The sequence below is a fragment of the Varanus komodoensis genome, unplaced genomic scaffold (genome assembly GCF_004798865.1).
Source record: "Varanus komodoensis strain SLA01 unplaced genomic scaffold, ASM479886v1 scaffold56, whole genome shotgun sequence".
NCBI classification, from domain to species: domain Eukaryota; kingdom Metazoa; phylum Chordata; class Lepidosauria; order Squamata; family Varanidae; genus Varanus; species Varanus komodoensis.
In genome coordinates, this window is record NW_025336169.1 from 361,774 (window position 1) to 383,814 (window position 22,041).

The 22,041-nt window shown below is 48.0% G+C and overlaps 1 protein-coding gene across 1 annotated transcript in view; it reads left to right on the forward strand.

Annotated features, from left to right (window-relative positions):
• The first annotated feature begins 7,555 nt into the window (after nucleotides 1-7,555).
• NOS1 (nitric oxide synthase 1) overlaps nucleotides 7,556-22,041 on the forward strand; it is a 147,094-nt gene continuing 132,608 nt past the window's right edge. Inside the window, exon 1 of the mRNA XM_044448854.1 lies at nucleotides 7,556-7,656. The gene's annotated coding sequence lies outside the window, so the exon portion shown is untranslated. The remainder of the gene's footprint in view (nucleotides 7,657-22,041) is intronic.

Consider the following 22,041-nt stretch of genomic DNA (forward strand, 5'->3'; position numbering starts at 1 on the left):
TAAAACACACCTGGGGCTTTGGAAGAAGCTGTAGCTCAATAGCACAGGACCTGCTTTGAAGGCAGAAAGTTCTAGCTTGATTCCTAGCATTTTCAGGTAGGATTATGGAAGACTCTTAGCTGGAGAGTCAGTACCCTCCAGCATCAGCCCTACTGTTCTAGGTGGGCTGGGGTGGGGGGAGACTCAGAGTAAAATAGTTCCTATGTTCCTGTTTCTCTAGCCACCGTCTACCTGTGGCAGAATTGTCAGACTGGCTTTGTCAACCGTGCTGATGGACATTCTGGGTAAACGTGCGAAATTAGCAAGACTTCCCCTCACCATGTCATCCTTTTCAAAGACCAGGGAGAAAATTGGACTAGAAGTCACTCCATGCCTGGTGACAGTGACTAAGAAAACGTTTGTATAAAGGCAGGTAAGGTCAAAATAGGGCAGGGGAGCTCGTCTGTTACAGGGCCAGGTTTTAGGTTCTGGTACTAGTCTAGAAAACCCTGAACAATTTCGGACCAGTACATGTCTTCTCTCTTATCCTGGCCAGTCACTGAGGTCTTTGGAAGAGACACTCCTGATAACCCCATAGGGTTTAGCAATCAACAAGGACTAGGGTCTTGAATGTGCTCACCACCCATGGAATACCCTTTCAATTGAGATTGGACATGCAAGTGCATTAGATGGTTTGGGACTCTCATGCCATGCCAAAATTCCACAATGTGTTCCGATGACATGGCAGACAACCTAGGTAAGGCTCACAAAGGCTTCTCATGACATGTGAACCTGGCTGGTGAGTATGGGTTAAGACCGAAGTATGGGTTGTGGTTGAATCATGGGTTGTCTTATGTACAGACCTGCCCTGTGGTTTAAACAGGGGTTGTTAACCACAAACAAACCAGGGTTTATGGACCAACAACAATCTTCCTGGCTTGTACCTGGCTAACAGCCATAGCTAGCCATAGTACTGGGTCCACACATGACAACCCATGATTCCATGACTACCCATACCTTGCCTTGTAGTTTGAGAACCAAGCCAGGTCAAGTTGGGCAGAACTCCCTTAAATCCCATTGATTTAAGTGGCCTTCAAATGGGACTAACTGATCCATTGACAAGAGTTTGGAAGCAAGGCACCTTTGGGTACTTGTTGAAGCAACATCATGTCCTATGTATGGGTTTGCCATGGACTTCTTGTTGACCATCACAGGAAACAGTATGCTTGGGGAGGGGGTCCTTTGGTCAGGTCCAGCCGGGCTGTTTTTATAAATGCAGTGAGTGGAAGACCAAAGACATGCTTCAGAGACAAGGCATCTGTTTCCAGGTGAGACAAACACTGCAGAAAGGTTGAAACACCACTGTAAAGTTACCTTCCTACCTTTGCAGTTCATTTAAGAAGAACAAAAACTGCCCAGGTGCCTTTGAAATCGCATTTGTCAGTGACACACGCAAATCAAGAACAGGTGAGGGGCTCAGAAGTGCCTTTAAGCAGCTTGTGTGAAATTGGTCCAAGTTGGATTTTCTCCTGAGCCACATTTCTTCTGCTCCGGTGATTCTTGGAAGCTTTAAGCAGAGAGGGCCACTAATTGGGTTTAGCTCTACTGCTTTAGGGTGACTGAATCCTGACCTGTCTCTCGAATTTTTCCACCCAACTGAGCGATGTGACGTGAGAGGCTGATTGAAACAAGCCCAGTTGAGGCCAGTCACACCGTGCTCTGATGACAATGCCCTGAATGTGCATCAAGACACCCAGATTAGGTGTGCGCGAGACAGGAGATGCTAAATCAGTGAAGGTCCCCTGTCTCAGTTCCCTCCAAGGAGCTCACGGTCACGTAATGCGGCAGCTGCCCTTGGAGAAATGCCAATTCGTTGGGGTGGTTTGACTTTGGAGGAGACCATCCAAGACAACACACACCACTGTCCTGGCCTGCTCTTCTGGTTTTTGCGGGAGAGAAATCGATAGATACCACTTGGAGATTTGCAGAGGGAGATCTTATCTCTTGATGGATCCCTGCAGATGAAAAACACACAAACTCACTCCCAGCGCTCAAATGAAATTCCTCCACTCAGTGATGAAGGGCAAGAGAAACCCTCTGGAAAAGGGAGGGGCTGGGACACGTCTGAGCTCATTTGCCAGGTCATCTAAAATTGCACGGGGGTTCAGACTCTCCTGATGGCTTCATCGATTTAGGAGGCCCTTCAGTCACCTTTCCCAAGGAGCAGGAAGCAAAGTCGCATCACTCAGATGCTTGGTTCTGATTCATTTGCTCATTTTAGCTGTAGATATCTTGCCCATTCACCAAAGAACATAGGGGAGAATCCACAGTTCATCCTACCTAACAACACTTCGGGGTAGGCCAGGCCTCAAGAGAGTGGCTACCCATCCATCAGAACCTAGGAAGTCACTTGAGATCAGGTGAAACTGCTTGTCTATCCAGCTTGACATTGTCTATTGAAAAGGCGCAGAACCTGTGCCCACCATGGCTTAAGAATACAGCTCCCATCATTCCCGACCTTTGGGATGCATGTTGGGGCTGAGAGGATTGGAGGGTCAACTGGTGAACATCAGGCAAGGCTGTGGCTTAGAGAATTTGGGGTTCGACTACTGAGTGTTGAGAGTACCTGGGAATATGGGCTTCAACTTCTGTGTCAATATAACTGGCTGATGGGAGTTGGGATTCAACCGACAGGGACCAAGAGAGGCTGTGTTTTCAAGAGCAGGGATGGATGGAAAGTGGATCCCCAAATGCTTTAAACTCCCAGCATTCCTGGCCTCTGGCCTTGCTGGAAGAGACTTTGGGGAGTTGAACCCAAACCCCCTGGAGATGTCAAGTGCTGCTTTTGGGATCCTTCAGGCAGCTGGTTGGCTATTGTGTGAAAAGAACACTAGCCTAAACTGACCTTTGGGGTGATCCAGCATGGCTCTTCTTACACACCGCTTTATCTTCTTCCTCCCCGGCTCTTCTCATCCACCCCTGACCTGGACAATTTTCTTCTGGCCTGGCTCACTTGTGGAGTCAGAACCAAGCTAGGGGAAATGCGTCTGGGGCATTTTGAGAGGCAGGCTTCTGCTCCACTCCCCTGTGCCTTTGGATGTAAGAACAGGACCCTCTACTCACCCACCCACCCTCCCCTCTGCTCTGCATGGTCAGGAAAGCACTGCGATTCAACTAAGGTGGGTGGGTGGGTCTTCACCTCTAGCCTGGTTTTCGTGCACTTGGCGAATGCACACAACTTTTGGAAAACAACCGTGGCTAAGGAAGGGACTTGCTGGTGTCCACCCACCTCCTCCTGCCCTGATGTGTCTCAGGACCCACTCCAGAGCAGGAAGGGCCGTGCGCCTGCTCCTTATTTATTGATTGCAGACCTGTACGTGCTACCTGCAAGGATATTCATGCTACCCATTATCTGAGTTATTTTTTTAGCAATGTGTGCTTCCACAAATTGAGTGAATGGCCTGGGACCTAGTTTGTCCCTTAGTAACACAGATCTATCATGCAGTAGAGAAATATTCAACACCTAATTTCTTAAGAATCTCAATTACCTTTATTTTTAACCCCCCTCCCCTCCATGTTCTAGCAGAAAGTCCAGGAAATCATAGGGAGGAAAAACCTTGAGGAGTTAAGGTATTCTGTCTGCCTCCCCCCTCAAAAAATATCCTGTCACTTCCTATGCACAGTGTTCCATTTTAATTTGAGCAAACTCTGGCAAGATATCATTTCTCACTGCACAACCACCATCTCATTACAGACCTCCTTAAGTGCAAATTCTCTGCGGCTCCTTGGTGCTCACAGTATGCTAAAGACATTTATTCCTGGGCAGCTGGAAAGTTACCAGAGATGCACTGCGAGCCTCTGAAAATGAGACATGAAGATTCTTCCAGGCTCTCACAGCCAGCAGGAATCTTATCAGATTTCCTGAAAGAAACTGACCAACCCAAAGCATGAAGTGTATGTTCAGAAGATACTGGCCATGACAAGGCTGGCTTGGCTGTCAAAATGGCGGTACCAGTTCATCTCCCATTAGCAGTTGGAAGATGTCCATTCCACTTGGTTTTCATGGGTTCCAAAATGCATAACATGAATATTGATTGGCTGTAAATATGTTTGTTGGTCAGAGGAGTACTTCTCCGTCACTTATGGGTGTAGAACAAAGTTTTCCTTCCTTGACAGTGCCATAGCTGATCATAGGATGGAAGAGATCTTAGAAAACATGTATTCCACCACTGTGAGAGGAATTGGATATAGGATACCTCTAGCAAAGGAGAGCTTGCTACAGGGGTCCTCAAACTTTTTAAACAGTTATATTTTTCTTACCTTCAATCCTTTTTTAGTGTCTTCATCTCTCTTCCGCCCTCCTCTCTTCTGTTTTCCGCTCCATATTCCCACTCTGTATTCAGAGCCAACGCATGCGTGCAATGGGAAGGAAGAGCCAGCGCACACAGTTGAAGGGAGCTGTTACAATTTGGCGCGTGCGCTGGCTCTCTTCTCAGTTTCGGAGAAAGCCTGTGCCGGCTCAGGGCTTTCAGACTCGCTCAGAGATTGTTTTCTCTGAACGAGTCCAAAAACTCTGAGGCGGGCTGGGTAAATGACCATGGCAGGCCATATCCAGCCCACAGGCTGTAGTTTGAGGACCCATGGCTTGCTACCTCCCAACACAGTTTGTTAGCTCATCTGAATTCAGAAAACACACTAACCCATGGTTCAACACTCAAGGATTGAATGTGGGTTATCATTTTGTATGGGCCCGGTCATGGTCCTCCTGTCTTCCATGTGCTTTCTGGTCCCTTCACCACTTATGGTGGCTACAACAGCAAAAAACTCAGTGACAGCTGCTGCTGCTGCTGCTACCCATGTGATTTTCCCCAGAACTTTGCAGTCCTTGTGTTGTTCAGGAAGCCCAGAAGAAACCATGTTGGCCAGCAAAAAAGGGAAAAGAACAGAAGTTCTCACACTCCTCCCAAAATTCTTCACCCTCAAGGTTATCACTTCCCAGGACATTCTTAGCCAAAAAAAATATAGCATCTGTTGGGAACAGATTTCAACCGGAAAGAACACCGTGGTTCTTGTTTAGGTCTGATGCATTTGTATTGACATGTGAACAGAACAATTTCTCACTCATCCCTAGGAGTAAAAAATGAGAGTGAGAGGAATTGATTATGCGTCCTAATTACCAATCTTCCCAAATGGTCTGCTTGCCACATATTCTCCATCCTTCGACCAAAGGCTATCGTCTGGGAGAGCAGCCCATGTTCTAATGCTGAGCAGGGATACCAGCAAAAACAGAGGAAGGCTTCTTATGTTAAGCTGGCCTGGAAACCAGCTTAAAGTCTGGTGACAAGTCCTATAAATAAATGAACATTTCAAGTGCTGATTTATGGGAGTCGCTTAAGCATTGCTCAGGAGGAGGAAATGCATCATCCCCTCTGCCGCCCGGAAAGAAGGCATAGATGTACATCAAAATTTCATGTGCTAACTCATATGTATAAATGGTGATATAAAATAATGACAGGAAAGCTACAGAATAGACCTTGCCATGGTGCAGAGCCTTCGGTCTAGATGACCTGCTCGTCTGCTCTCATGGGTTCTAACAGCTGAAGGACAACTTTAGCATTCACTCGGTCAAATAGAAGATGCCTTCAAGTAGCAGCAAATCCTGCGATGGCCCTTTAAGTACAGGACTGTTTGTAAAGTATGTCCTCTCCTGTAACGTTGCCCTGAGCCTCTATTTGGATTAATTTGTGAGGTTAGTCTCCTAAATCCACGCTGGAATTGAATCTGGTAGTAAATGGAAACTGTCCATCCTTAAACAAAAACAAGGAAAAGAAATATAAGCTGTGCTTGCCACCAATTTGTAAGCTCTGCTTTTCTGTTAAGGTATTTGTAGTGTTTCAAACAATGATGTTTCTTTGATGGTGTTTATGATTGTTGCAACTCTGCTTCTTTGATGTCAGCTTTCGGCTATGTTTTTTGATGATTTGGGTTTATTTGTCCGTGTTTCCATTACATTTCTGCACCACCCCATAGCCAAAGCCCTCTGGGCAGATCAGAACAATTAAAACCATAAAATATAAGACTGTACAATACAGAGGCTTAAAAGTTACACACCACAGTGTATAAACTAATAGATGCTGGCAGCACTGCAAAGATTTAAAATACAAAACCAGATTTCAAAAAGAAACTGAAAAACTAGGAAATGTTTTCTAAATTTTGAGTGCTGGTAGAAGAAGTAGGGAAGATGACTATGAATAAAAAGGCTTCCCATGCTGCAGACAGACACACAACTCAGCAGCAGAAAAGCTATTGGCCATTGTTAACAAGTCATCAAGTAGAGTCGTCTTCACAATCTGGCTGAAAATAGCTAGGCAGCAAGGAACTGCCAGGAACAGGGAAATGGAGTCCTGTGTGGAAAGGCCTCCAGCCAATAAGAGAAACCTTACACAATTGGTAGAGAATGAAACTTCAGCAGCAACAGCTGGGTCTTATCTAGAGAAGGCTATAAAGTCCTCTGAGGCAGTGGGGGTAGGAATAGAACAGGTGAAGGAAAGGAGCTAGAAAGAGGGAGGAGAAACACTCCAAGCTAAGAGGGAATGGTCAGAAGTACCACTTGCTTGAGCTTCCTTTGATGGAGAATGTAGGACTTCCAAACCTGGGCTTAGTGACTTTCATGGAAGTGGCTGAGTCTCTGATGAAGCTAGCCATGGAGGAACCACTTCTGTAAGAGCAGAGGGTCCTTGCCGCAGTGTTGGTGACGGAGTGTCACCAGGACAGGGGCTTCAAAGAGCTTTGGACAGCTTGGTGGTTTCAAGCGAGGCAGAACAGGAAGAGTAAGTCTTTACCCTGAGCAGAAAGTCTTCAGCTGGTTGGGTCTCAGTGTTGTAATGAGCAGCAAAGATTACCAACAGTTACTGTGCTTATCCTGGGAGTTTTGTGAGTATGGACGCCATGGAAGAGGGTGGGTTCATTATACCTCTTCCCAGGGCCAGCTCAGATATTGAGACAGAGAAAATTAAAAAGGGGGCTCTGCATTCTTAAGTGGCATGAGGATGGGTGGATGGAGTGGTAGAGATCCATCCCCTTCTCATTTGCTCTATGGACTTCCCAGAGGCACTTGCCCATATCCTGTAGGAAGAAGAATGGTGGGCTAGATAAATATCCACCCGTAAGATTCTTCATTTATATTGCTATGGGTATCCTATCAGATACTTATGAGTAGGACTATCAATATGGTTTGCCCTGGGGCAATACCTGCTTCTTATACTGTCCACTATACCGTCGGTATAAGACAGTATAAGAACAGTTTTAAATAAATAAATCTTCTGAGTCACTCCAAAGCACGTGCTTGCATAGGTAAGCACCATCTGGCTCCGACCTTGCTGTGCTCCCTGCGCAGCTTCCTGTCGCGAGCCCGGTGGACTGACTTAGGCTGGTCTTATCATGCCTGGAAATGCTGATAGTGGAGCACTTAGCACCTGTTTCTATTCCCACCCCCTCTCTGCTCCCAGCCGCCATCAGAGATGCTGCACAGAAGAACCGTACTTGGCAGAGAACTTTCTGCAGCTTCCACCCACTGGGAGCTCCTGCAGTTCCGTCCATGGATGCCTTTGCAGCTCCTATGAACTCCTAACGGAGGCTAGAAACCCCTCTGAGAAGCCCCCTGCAGCACTGTGGGATGTAAGTACAGCCATGCCAGCTGGGTTGGGGAAACAAGCAGCTGCCTGATTTTACTGCTGCCCTTTGCTCAGGATGGGACGAGGGAAGGTAAGTGCTTGTGTTGTCCACCGCGGTGGCAGCAGACCGATATTGGGAACAGCCCTCCGTGGCTTGTCATTTCTGAACCCAGCCACTGAGCCATTTATTTGTCTCTCTCAAGAAAGGGCAACTGGCTAAGAAACGTTATGTGGTTAAGATTATAAACATGGGATGCTTCATGCTGAGTTGCTTGTTGTGACATCTTGGTAAGGTAGGCCATGATCCCCTGTGAACAGTGTGTCCATTGACAGTGTGGGGTTTGTGTGTGTGTGTAGTGAGGGATTGTAATTTTGGAAGGACTATCATTTCAGTTGATCACTGTGTGAAACTGAATATCATCTGAACATTGCAGACGGTATGGGTGTTCAAAAATAATTGTTGGGGGGTTGTTATGCTCCATTTAGCATGTAATCTTATGTGTATTCAGACAGGAAATGGTTCCATAGCTTCCACCACTCCCCAGCAAGTCAGTCCACTAAATTTAAAACAATAAAATACAACATGATCAAACAACCTTCGTGAGTTTTAAAAATGTAATAAAACTAGAGCTAAGAAGAGTCACCAGCAAGAAAAAACTCTAACCAAGCAAGGCTGAAGAAATAATACACTTTTAAAAAATCAAATGGCCTTCATTTGGCATCAAGGAGAGCCAAGCGAGAGTGCCAAGGTTCTGTTCTTTTCTGTTTTGGTTACACACTCTTGGCTTCCTCTTTTCTTTTAGGGCACAAATCCTAGGCAGGTTCTGACAGAAAAGCTTCCTACAGCTATATGTTTGCTCGAGCTGTGGGGCATGCTGGGAGCTGTGAAATTCATTCTGTCAGGGCATGCAGGGGAAGACTTCCTTGGCAGTTGTTATTTCGTAAGCGGGAGCTCCACCACCGTAACAGGTCTTTTTGGTGGCCACCTCTTGGTGGCCATTTTCTTCCCCAGAATTCTCCAGGCACTGCAATATTGTGGAACATTCTGGATGGGTTCCATGATCCACAGAGAGAGAGAGAGACCAGTCTACACTGCTGGTCCCCATTTTATTTTTCCTCCCAATTCCTAGAACAATGGTGTGCAGTCCTGGAAAAGAAAATGGTGGTGGGGGGGGGGGGAGAACTTATTGATAGCAGAGGCATCTTCCACTACCCTACCCCCCAAAAAAAGTTAAAATGGGACAATATAAATAAATGTCATTCATACCTGTGTGATCTTCTTGGCATGCATTTTATAAGAAAGAGAAATTGGCCCTAGTGAGACCTGGTCCAGCATTTCCCTTATTACAGAGCGGAGCCGAATCATTCTGAGGTATTCCCTGTGTGGCCTCCTTGGGCCTGTGGAAAGTGCTATTTTATTTATTTAAAACATTTCCTTCATGATAAAATGTCTCAGAATGGCTTACGATAATTAAAACAGTAATAATTACAATCAAGGATAATAATTACAATAATTAAAAAGTAAATAACATTCATAATTCGACAAAGCAAAAAGAAAATGTGACTATAATTTTTATTTATTTTAATTTAGGGAACTTCTATGCTGCCCCATTCACCGAAGCCTTGGGGCGGCTCACATTCATAAATAAATAACATAATATAAAACAATATAATTTAATATATTTAAACCATCTAAGAGCTTTACTTCTTAAAATGATGGCTAAATAAAAAGGTTTTTACCTGGCGTCGAAAAGGGTATAAAGAGTATACGGCTTGCACCTGCGCTTTTGAAAACTGAATGGAGGGGAGGCAGGGAGATGCCCGGGCCTGCCTTGGGCCCAAGATAGCTCCTGAAGAAGCCCTTCAGTCATCCGGTACCATTTAACATTTGTGGGACCTGCGTGTGCCAAGCGCTGACAGCCCCTTGGCACGGTTGTTGTGGGTTGCAGCTGTGCCAAGATGCCCGAAAGCTCCTGCCTGGCTGCCAAGTGCTCTGCTCTGGGTGTGATGAAGGAGCACACAGGACGCCCGTGCCCATTTAAGAGGGGGTGTAGCTCCGTGGTAGAACCTGCATGCACAAGGCCCTGGGGTCAAACCCCAGCAATTCCAGGGAGGGCTGAAGAAGTCCTGGAAAGACGCTGCCAACCACTGTTGTCTATACTAGTCTTGGCAATGCAAGGTGGAGCATCTGTACTTACGGAGTGTAAGGTAGGCCGCTGTGTTTGATCGTTGCCAAGTGCCAGCCTTCCTCTTGGAGGAGGTTGGGGTTGCCCTGTGAGAGGGGCCTTTGTTCCGAAGCAACCTCAGCAATTCTCACTTCTGTCTTTCATGCACAGGTGACGGTTGCTCAGTGACTGATAGGTGGAAAAGTTCCTGTCTGAAAGCTGTGAGGGCTGCTGCGAGTCAGAGCTGAGCATACTGGGCTAGATGGACCTGGGGCTGACTTGGTCTGTGGCAGCTCTGGGGCTCTCGGCTTTGTGGGCCTGTTGCAGTCCTCAAAGGCAGGGCACTTGCCTTGCATGCAGAGGCTCCGAGATTTGATCTCGGGCATTTCTAGGGAGCTGCTGCCATTCAGTGTTGGTAATACTGGTCGAGGTGGACTCAAGTTCTGACTGGGTGCATGAAGGCTTCTTGTGTTTCTACCTGGCCCTCTTGGTTCTAAATGCATATTGCTGTTCCACTGAAGAATTATGCTCACTTTACCATTGACTTGTCTTCAGGTATTGATTTTTTAAAAAAAATATTAGATTTCTATCCCACCTTTTTCACAGAACTCAAAGTGGTGTATGTCATTCTCCTTCTGTTGCTCTCCATCTTATCCTCATAACAACCCTGTGAGGTAGCAGGGCTGAGAGTCTGTGACTGGCCAAAGTCACCCAGTTGGCTCCATGACCGAGCAGGGACTAGAACCCATGTCTCATTAATATCCTTCATTCATTAATATCCTACTCTAAGAGCCTGGCTGAGCTTGGTTCATAAGGTATCTCCTGCTTTAGAGAATACTGCTCTCGCGTGCTCTCTCTCTCTGAAGGACAATCAGACAACCTTGATGCATTGCATGAAATCTGTAGTGCATTTTCTTCATCATCATAAAATATAAAGTAGCACATCAGCTACCTTTTGTGCAAGTTGTGTGGGTGGGGAGGTAGTGTGGTGCAGTGGTCAGAGTTCTGGACTGGGACTTGGGAGGCCTGGGTTCTAGTCTTTCACTCAGCCATGCCATTCACTGGGAGGGTTTGGGCCAGCCACTGCCTTTCAGCCTGAACTACCTTGCAGGGCTGTTGTGAAGATGTAAGTCAATGTGGGTGTCTTGCAAGAAGAAGAAAAATGCAGGCTATAAATGTAATGAATAATGTTCCCCCTCCCCTTATGTAGAATCAGAAGAGCTGAAGGGTGAGTTGTTTGTGGCCATCCAGACCATGCCTCTGCTTAATAAAGCAAGTAAAAAAAAATCTATATAAAATAAAGAGACTAGCATAGCCCTTTCAACAGAGAGGTGACTCAGTGTCCAATATCTGAGCTTCCCCCCCCCACCCCCCACTTCTGGGCCCCAGCCTTTCTGCTACCAGCCAAGCAAATACCACTTTACCCCTTCTCCCCTTTGTTGCTTAGCTGCAACTATGTTGGAGAAAGAGTTCAGAACCATGGATAGCTCCCTTAAAGCTCAGAGTATAATCTGGAGCCGATGCACCGTCCCGCTGACACTACAAGGACCAGTTTCCCCGCAGCTTCCCTCCGTGAGCGCTGTGTTTTGCAGCGATCGTTCCTGCCCAGATAAAGGGCCAGACGGGGGCAACCCCATTTCCCTGCCGTGGAGCAGAACTCCGGCTGGGGCTGGCAGACGGTGGCGTGTGCCCACCTTTTAGCAAAGGCACCAGGTGATCTCTGCCGCTTTTTACTTCAGAGCAGTGAGGCTCTCCTGTTTCTCCGCATTGGCCCAACACACCAGGCGACGAAGGCAGATGGCATCAGCCAGCCACCGTCTCGAATCTCACTGACTTATGACCCTGGATCGGGTAGCAATGGTTTATTCTTAGCAACGCACCCTGTCTCCTTCCCTCACCCTCTCCCTGGGAACTCAGGGCCGAAGGCTCTCCTCCTCGGGCTCTTGTGTCTGCTTCCAGTCCACGTCCAAACTGTTTCTCTCCCTAATCGTCCCATTGGATGCGGCTCTCGCAGCACGTTTGCTCGTGACTGACATGCTGTCAGCAAACACGGTGCGGATCTGTCTGGAGCGGTTTGCGTCTGCCGTGGAGGAGAGGGAGCTGCGGGCTTTTGGAAAGTCCCCTCCTCTGCACTGCAGAACTTGGGCTGCAGTGCCATGTGCCACTGACTGCGTTTTTAACTGCCACGGATTTTCATCATTGTCCTCCCTTTTTACACGCACATGCCTGCAGGTGTGCCCTTTCTTGGCCCCATGCCCGGCAATCAAGAGCCGGCGGGAGAGAGCACTCCAAGATGGTGCCTTTGCACCACAATGCACCCCGTTCCCTTTTCCAAATCCCTAATCAAGTTGGGTCAGAGGTCAGGCCAAGCATCTTCCCTGCCCAGGATTCTGTCCACACAGTTGCCCGTGGAAAACCCGCATGCAGGTCCTCAGTGCAGCATTGCCCCCAACCCATCTGGTTCTCCAGCAGCCGCTGTGCCTGGGCATGCCACCTGCTGCAGTGGAGGTGGCAGAGAGCCATCAGAGCTGGTGGCAGCTGCCTGCCACCTCCAGGAATTTGTCCAACCCCCTTGAAAGCCACCTGGCCTAGTGGCCCGCACTTACGCCCTGCAGAAGTGAACTCCGGAGTTGCACGAAGTGATGTATGAAGTCAGACATCAGGTTTGGACTGGACACCAGGAAGAATTTCCTGACTGTCAGAGCAGCATGACAATGGGACCTATTACCTGGGGAGGTTGTGGGCTCTCCCTCGCTGGAGACAGTCAAAAGCATCTGGACAGTCACTTGAAGGGGGTGGTGTAAGCTGGTCTCCTGCAATAGCAGGGGGCTGGACCCGACGGCCTTCTGGCCCCTTCTAGCTCTACTACTCTGATTCTAAGCTCTTCCTTTGCTCTCACAGCAGTCAGCTCCATGGGATGACCTGCAGTAGGAAGTCTCCCTCCCTCCCTCCCTGCTTTCTTTCCCTGCCCCATGCATAATTTTGAACATCTCTATCATGTCTCCCCTAACCTGCCTTTTTCCTGAGCTGTTGCAACCTTTTAAGAGTGAAGTTGTTGCAGCTTAATGTTAGTCTTTTGTGCCTTTTTCCAGCTCTACAATATCGCTTGTCAGGTGTGATGACCAAAACTGTGCACAGGAGTCTAAGTGTTGTCACACCACACAGTTGTGGCAGGCAGATATGACTATAATGTGAGCAATACACTGGAAACCAGAGTGTTCTATGTCTGGCTGAGTTCAAGGTTTTGCCCAGTCCTACAAATACAGCAGATGATTAATTATTTTGCTAGACGTGCACATTTCTTACATGAGCAGTTCTTTTATGGACATTCTCCTTTTGTGCGTTGCTTGGGCAGCATTATTAATCGCTAGTAACCAAGTAATAGTCAATTACTAAGGTCCCAAGGCATGGTCTGAAGGCATGTGAGACAGTCGTTTTGCTGAAGCTAAGCAGGACAGTGCTTGGAGGGGCGTCCAGTGCTCTATGGGAGAGGACAGCCGGGTTATCAATACGATGAAGAAGTAATAGCTTAATAAGTAATAAATCTCATATAAGTGAAAAACCTGGTGCCCAGTCCTCTGTGTGTCCCATAATCTAACGGGACTGAGTTAGGGTCATGCAGACCAGATGTACTGTGTGTCAATTCCATGCATGAATAGTTTAACTGGAAGGGACCGTGGGGTACATCATGCACTTGCGACCCTACAAATCTGTGGGGCCTTTGCATGATAGCAGGGCCCTTCAGTGCCTCTCCCCATTTTCCAGCCTTTTAAACATGTTTTTAGAGTGAGGAAAGTCATATTCAGTCTGAAACTGCAGAATACCAAAAATGAAGAGTTAAAAGGCTTTGTGAGAAGCTGAAAATCTGCTGTGGTGCAGCTGCACAGAGAAATATGCATTCCAGGAAAGAAAACTCTGTATAAAGGACACATTATTATTATTATTATTATTATTATTATTATTATTATTATTATTATTATAACATTTCTATGCCGCCCCTTGCCGAAACCTCGGGGCAGCTTACAACATGATAAAATACATTGAAATACAATAGTACATAATAAATTACCATTAAATATAAAAATACAAAAAATACATTGATTTACAAATATAAAATTAAAATTATCAGTATAAAATAAAAATATAGGGGGAGAAAGAGAAGGAAGAAGAAGTTGCCCTGGCCAGATCATATGTTTTAACAATTGAAATGATGTTTAAATAAAAAGGTCTTTACCTGGCACCGAAAAACCAGTAACGATTGTGGTTATCCTGCAATAAAAATGGAAGAAGCCGCAGCAAAGCAGCGGACTAAACCTCTTACGAAAAGAAGTGGATAGCACATCCACGGGCTTTAGCATCATGTGTGCTAAAAGCAATCCCAATTCTGCAAGTGCGGGTCCTTCTAGAGTGAAAGTGGTACCACGGTTTTGTTGGAGATTGTTATCAGTAGTGTTAGGGGAAGACCGGGTTTTGCAGAAGTGCAAAGCATCATTGCAGAAGCACGCTTGTGGAGCACAGAATTGTGAAAGCTCCGGGGTTGTGAACAGTGTGGAGGATGGGGGAAATGTGGGATGAAATGGATATCTTGGAAAAGGACATGCCTTCCTCCTTAACAGGGATTCTCACACTGCAGTGCTTTGCTGCTGGTCTTACTGCGCTAATTGCACTTGGCATTATCTCTGCTGTGGTTCTGTTCTAGGGTGAAGAACCTGGGGCCAGGGTCTAATTCTGGCTCACCTCTCTGCTTCCCCAGTTGGTCACGCCCCGGTTTCCTTGCTGCACCCCTTCTCCTCCCATAACCTCTCCTTGTTTGGTGGTTTCCCCGCGTTTGTGTACGGTGTCCCCCCTTTCTAGATGGTTGAAGTGCCTCTGCTAAGCTTCAGTTACTGGCAGGAGGAGCTTCAAGCTAGAACGAGCCCAGACTTTTGCCCCACCCTGTCGCCTTTGCCCCAGCGACCACCGCAGGTGGGCGTCTGGGAGCTGCCCTGAAAAGGAATTTGGTCCTCAGGCTTCAAGCGGTTCTGCATACTGGATCTACTCCATGACTGCACCATGGCTGCTCCGTTTAGAAAAGGACAAACATGAGATGTCCCCAGAAGTTCCCGAGGTGGCACCACCCGGCTCCATAGCTTGGCTCCATAGGTGGCACCGCAAGGTCCAACTGGAGGCTTTCGACACAGGGTGGAGCATGAGTGCCCACCACCGCCTCTCCCTTCTGCTGGAGAAGACCTCTCGTTCAAAATCAGGAAGAAATGCCCAGCCACGGAAGCATCAGCCATTAATTCCCATGGGTGAAAGGCCCAGCTGGACCTTGGGAGGGACCTGGACTATTGGCCAGCAGCCTGTCGAACAACAGTTGCAGTGGCTGCAGAGCCTAAACCCAAATCCTGCAAGAGGTCAGTTCAGATTTCCGGCAAGAGCGATGCTCCCCAATCTCTGCTACTGAGGAGATGGGAGGAACCCATGGAAAGAGAGAGAGAAAGGCAGGTCCCACCCCGTTTTGATACTGGCCTGGTCCCATGTCAGGATGCCCTGTAACAAATTACCTGTGAGGGCAGGTGACTCCTGGCAGAAAAGGCGAAGCCTTGGCTTAGGGCAGGAGTTGAAAGCTGGCAGCACAAACGCTTTCTGGGTCCCGTGCCCTCTGGGGGAGTTGGACTACAGTTTCCATGGGCTCCCTGGCTGAGAATTATGAGAGCTGTAGTCCAAAAGCACCTAATTTTGGCATGTGGCATCCTGTCTGTCTTATGCCTTTTTCCTTATTCGATTTATATCCCCCTTTTTTCTTACAATGAACTCTTCCACCGAAGAAAGGTGCTCTCTTTGCCATTGACTTCGCTTGTTATCAGGTATTTAAAGTTAGATTTCTATCCGACCTTTTTCTTTATTAAAGAACTCAAAGTGGCACATGCCATTTTCCTCTTGCTGCTCTCCATCTTATCCCCACAACAACAACCCTGTGGGATAGGCACACAGGACTGAAAGTCTATGGCCGACCCGAAGTCACCCCGTTGGCGCCATGGCAGGGCAGGGACTAGAACCCAGATCGGCGGAGTTCCAGGCCCCTGCTCTTAATCACTGCACCACACTGGTTCTCATGCAAAATCGGAAGACATTGACTGTTAATGGCCCTGCTTTTTGGCTGCAGTTTGCCTCCAGTATGTCTTTTAGAGTGAGGCGCAGTGCCAGGGGCCTTTACCTCCCTGCCTGCCTGCTAGTCTGCACAAAGAATCAGAAATGATCTGCAGTACGAACACATTTCCCTCCTCCTCACCTCCGTCCCCTGTGTTGTAACTGTCAATACAGCAGACGGCCAAATGGCATGTTTGCCAAGAGATCGGCAGGGCAAAGCATTCACCCTGACATGCGTAACTGTGCATGAAATAGGTCCCCCCCTTTTTATTATTATTACATCCCAACAGGGAATGCGCAGTGCTAAGTCTTCAAGCAGATGGCGCTCCCAGCTGCGCCTCTGATCTCCAACAGTTGTGGAAATTTAGGTGGTGGTTAAACACCAAGAGGGTAGCTACTTACAGTTTGCCAAAAAAAGAAAAAGAGGAACTGCACCACTAAAAAAGAGGACGGTGCTTCACATGATATTTGCATTTGCCAATTTTTATGTATAGGTGTGCATTGAGAGAGCATTTGTCATTTCAACAGCACTGTATCTCCCTAGAGTGGTGACCAAGTGACCCATGTGTCTTGCTGTCCAGGTGCTGGGAATGTTGGATGGGTGACTTGGTCTGTGCCTGCTTTCCTTTCTCATCCTTTAATTCCTACCAGACCTGGGATGGACAGGGGCCAGCTTCAGAAAGAGCAGGGGTGATTAAACCTCTTTTAGCTTAAGGGCCAAATCCAGAGTTGGAGTTGCGCTTGGAGACTGCTTTCCAGTGGTGGATGAGCCCCCAAATGCCAGTGCATTCTAGCTGAAAGCTCTTGATGCCAGTAGCTAAGCCTCTGGAAAGGCATTGCCACCTCTAAGGAGGAGTAGGGTGTGAATCTGTCAGATGATAGATGCTTGGAGGAAAGGAGGATGGCCTTCTAGAAAACCTAAAGGAACACCTTTGACCCACAGATCTGAGGTGCAACCCCTCCGATAGACCCCCGACCTCTGCCAGCTCTTGAAATTGAACACTGTTGCCTTCAGAGTAGGGCACCTGGCCTGGTCACTCTCTAAAACGGGGGCTGGTAGACCTCAGGCTAGAGAGATCGGCACTCCAGGTCTTCCTTTCCCTTGTATCTGCTTCGAAGATAATTCCTGGGTCTTTTCAAAACCTTCTAGTCAGCCAGCAAGGAGTGCTTCCTGCTTTCTCCTCCTCTTTTTCCCCCCCAAGCCCTGGGGGAAATCTTAATACCTGCCCTTTGTGTGATCCAGTGCAGTAAACCAATACGCTTTTTGCTAGGGGATATGAACTTTCCTTGTTTGGTTTTGTTTCCTGCATTTGCTGCTTGGAGGATTAGTACATGCAGACTTAGTGTGCAGACCAAAACAAATGTTAAGTCTAGCAGTTACATCTTTTAAAAATTATCTACAGTAGCCCAGACCCAATCTGGATTAGGACCATAGTTCCAGTGATAGAGGGGGGCTTTTAAGGTCTGGATCGGCATCCCTGTGTTTATTCTAGAGTAAAAATGAAGGGAAAAACAGACGTAGCTATCAGACATAGATTCAGGTCATGTCTATTCTGGCCTTTTCATGTCTTGGGGAGGCCTACTTTATATGTCAAGATAGCTAAATAGAACCTCCATAGTCAACAGCAATGAAAACCAGTCATTGGATGGACGGGGCAAAAAGGTATAGCTTCGCTGCCATCTTTGTGGGCTTCCCAAAGCCCTGTACTGTCCACTGTTGGACACAAGATACTGGGCTGGGTGAGACCTTGCTGTGATCTAGTGGGGCTGTGCTGAAGTTTGCTAGTCAATCTGGCCTCTGGGAATCCCTGTTTATCATTGACCCCACCGCCGATGTCGAAGTGTCTTTTTTTCTGACGCAGCAGCAGCTGTTTATGAAATGCTCTGCTGCCATTTCAGCAACTGCTTCCTGATGATAAGTCATGGTGTGCAGGAATTATATTCATCCTTGGCCTACCAAACTGCTTTTCTGTCATTGTGGGATGTTTATTACGCCATCTGTGATTTATTCTGGGAAATGTGTTAACAATTGTGAACTGTCCCTAAATTAATTAACCCAGAGGGCTCCCTTGGTGCTCCCAAGATAAATGAAAGCCTTCTGAATGATTCTGCAGTAAGTAAGAGTGTTGGACTCAATACTTTAAGTGGCTTTATCTTGGGGAGTCACATCAGTGATGGTGGTACAATGAGAAGGGACTGGTAAATCTCTGAATCGTATTGATGCAAAATCCAGGCTAGGATTTTCTACTGCGGCAGAAATTGCTCAGATAGGATGTGGAATGGCACTGCAGGGTCTCTAATTTAAAAGGGGTTTCTCGAAGCTTAGGGTTGCAGTGGACTTAGTGCAGTGCGGGTCAGACAATATTGTATGGTGAAATTCTAGTATTTGCTTCCTTCCTTTGCAAACTAAAATAACCGAGAGCCAAGCTTGCAGAAGGCCATCTGGGCAGATTGTGTGTATGAAACAACCAAACCTGGGGATGCTCAAGCTGGCTGAAATTCTCTGGACTTTACTTGCCAGCTCAGTTAACCTTGCTCCCATTCTCCTTCGTTGCTTGTTGACAGTTCATTCAAATGGGAGACGTGCATTTTCAAAAGTTGTATCTTTTTGAGCCGCAGACTTAAATGAGTACAGATCCAAGTTTGGGAATCTGCAAAGGTTTTTGGAGAACATGCTCTCCCACTCGAATCTGGGTCCAGGGTTGCAAATGGGGATTTTGAAGTGACTTGCAAATGAACAGGAAATTCTCCTTCCTCTGAAGGCCTTTCCATTTATTTATTTATTTATTTATTTTATTAAAACATTTTTATGCCGCCCCATTTGCCGAAGCCTCGGGGCGGCTTGTAGTTTATAAATTGTGAGGGCAGCTCCCTCTGAACGCCACAGGGCACCGATGGAAGAGGGGAACGTAAAGGCTTAGAGACTTCATCCCCTTTGCAGTCCAGCCCTGCAGTGCCTGAAATCTGCAAAGCCAGAGGGTTGTTTCAATTAAACAGCAACCCCCTCCCCCAACGAAACACCTGCATTTACAGCCAGAGCCATAATACAAAGGAAAGGTGATGAGTGTAGTTTCGTCCTGAAGAAACACTTTTTTGAATCGAGAGGAGCAAGACCAGCAGCAGGATATCCAGGTGTCCCCATATGCAGAAGACAGTCCTCTCTTTGAAGGACGATTCGGTTGGACTTTTTCAGAATCGACCCCTTTCACATCCACGGGCTTCCTCTTATGCATGGCCCAGCCCTGCAGAAAGCAAGGTGAGTCAGAGGGCTGCTGGTGGACCTGAGTCGCACAACCAGTAACCTTTCCCATCAGGTGCAGCCACCCAAAGAGCGGCGGTGGGGTGCAGAGGAGGGGCACTGTGAGAGGTGGGCTAAGCACCATTCCTGGCAACCGGCCTCCTTCCCCACCGCTGCAGCGCTCGGATTCCACAGGAGAAGCAGGAACCAGCAGCCCCATCTGACCGCCGTCCTTCCTGAGCGGGGGGCTGGCAAGCTGCAGCAAGAAGGCAGTGGTGCCTATCCGTGAGGAAATGAGCCAGCCGGTCACCTTTGCTCACAAAGCCCTGGCTAGGCACTTTTACCCAGTGTGCTCTGTACAGAGAGGTGCTGCCCCATGTGATGAGGCACAGAACTGCTGGCTGGGCTGCCCATTGGCACCCCCTGGACCAGGAGGCTTATACAAGGCTTCCTCCTGGGACGTCTGCCTGCCACAAACAGCCTTCTGGGCCTTGTTGTGCTTGGGCATGAGCGTGTCTCGCATTTGTGGGGCACTCGCCGGGAATCGAGCCCCGTTCCCATTGCTAGCAGCACCTCTTGTCCGTACCAAGTACAGCTGCCCTGTGTTGGCCCTCCCCTTCTTGCCCTCCGGCTCCAGGACACTGGACAGTCCCTTTGCAAGGCAGACCTTCCTTGGCTCATGCAGCTGCAAGACAAAGCAGCTCTGAAAGACCCCAAGTGAGCTGGAAGGTATCTGCTCGTGTCAAGAAAGGGAGTCGAACTGACACTGGGGGCTTCTCCCCCCAATTCCTTTCCTTTCAGTAGCTGCGGGCTCCACCCTCAGAACGAAGGGCCCGCTGGCAAGACCTATGCATGCCCCCTACCTGGGCAACTCATCTCTCCTGACACCTTGTCATGGGGTCAGGGACCACACAAGGCAACGGCTCTCCCTTCGCACCTTCTTGGACCCCTCCCATCCCTTCCAAAATATCCCTGCCCTCGCAGTCAGCCCAGGAACCTGTGGGCGGTGCTCTTGAGAGCACTCCAAAGGCCTCTGTCTCTCCCTGGTATCCCAGAACTCCCGTCTCCACCCCTTCTCCTTCAGAATCCCAGCCATGATGACCCTGGGATGTCCACCAAGAGTGGTGGCCAGCTTCACTCATCGCTCCTTGGAAGGCTGGTCACAAGGGCTCACCAAGAGAGAACCCTGCATGAGCTCCAACTGCGCCTCTCTACTGCGCACAGTCCTGCCCCAGGGAAGGCCGGCCATGACGGGCTTGGCAGGGAAGGACCTCCATTCAGCTGCCAGTCATGCCCCTCTCCCATAGGGCTGTGGGTGGCTACACCTGACCTGAAAGAAGACCTTCTTTCAGTCATGGGGATCAGCAAGCATCCATGGGCTTCCCCTCAGCTCGACAACTTTGAAAGACCAGGCTGAGCACAAGAGGAAGCCTGGGAATTCTTGGAAGGACAGTTTCCAGTGGGGGTCATCCCAACCCCAGTGGCAACCTCCCCTTTAAAATTATCTTCATTTTAAAACTCTTAGAACCTTGGGGAGAGCAAGGATCTAGATGGAGACCAAGAGAGGCGCTGTGCTGGACGGCGGCGAGAGAGACGCAGTCATTGTTTCTCCATCATTGACTGACCTGTACTCTTTCATGGCTGGTTTACTCTCAACAGTCTGCTAGGGACGCTTTCTAGACTTGTGGTGCCGAAGTAATTACAGGTCCCCAAATTCCTCCGGGGAAGCAGCTTTAACATCGGTGATTTGGCTTGACAGCTGCTGCTCCTCAGCTCATCTCCTTCCTTCCATACCTCCTTGTTTTGCTATTTTTAAAGCAATTTAGCCCCTCTCCAAACCTCTGCAGTCCATCAATTAATACCAACCCACTGCCATAAATTAAAGGGAAGCAGGGTTGTGCACAATGGGATTAGGCCACTGAAACGATAAATCCAATTTTCCAGAGAAGAGAATCAAAACAGCGGGTATATTTCAAGCTATGAGATGAGGCAGACTCTCTTTTGAAACAAAACAACAAATTACCAAAGTTTCTTGCATCTCCTCACCTGGTTTGGCAAAAGAAAAAGCCAAGTCCTAGCCTAGAAGCTATGACCTTTTGGACGAGAACTCCCCTCTTCTCTGCCCATGGGTCATGCTGGTTGGGGCTTATAGGTATCTGAGCCCAGTATCCTCTGGTGGGTCACCAGCACCACTTTTTGGACCACTGAGCCCAACTGTGGGGTATCCTTGTATGGAGGATTATTGCACAGAATATGTGGACAAGCCCCCAGGTGATCAGTCCTGAGGCAACTTGGTTGGACGAGATGCGACCGCCTCATGGTTTGCTTCCATATGAATGTCCTTTAGCACTGCCTCTCCAGCCAGGTAGAAGTGGAGATGCCACACACCATTTGGACAGATTGCTGTACAATCCAGGCATGTCCCCATGGCCAGCTTACTTTTGCCTTATTCAAGGACAAGATCCATTCAGCACACATCTCTGGTCATTTCAGATTAAAGTTCTATGCCAGGGGCAGGTAACATGTTGGCTAAAACTTCTAGAGGGCACAAATCCCAACAGCCTCCATCAGTTTAGCCCATGGAGGGGCTGATGGGAATTGGGCAGCTTGTAGACCAGAAGCCCCATCTCTAGATAATGCCTGCAGATTGGCCCACTTCGTCCCTCCTGTTGATCCAGGCTGAAGGTTGAGTGGAAAAAGCCCATGAACTGAACCCTTGAATAGCTTCTCTGAACTGTTCCAGTGTCCATTGCATTGGGTTAAGGAGCTTTAATTATAGATTGCTTCTCTCTCTTCTTCCCTTGTGTGTGATGTACATAGAGAGAGATTGGTATGTTGTTAGTTTTGAAGTTGC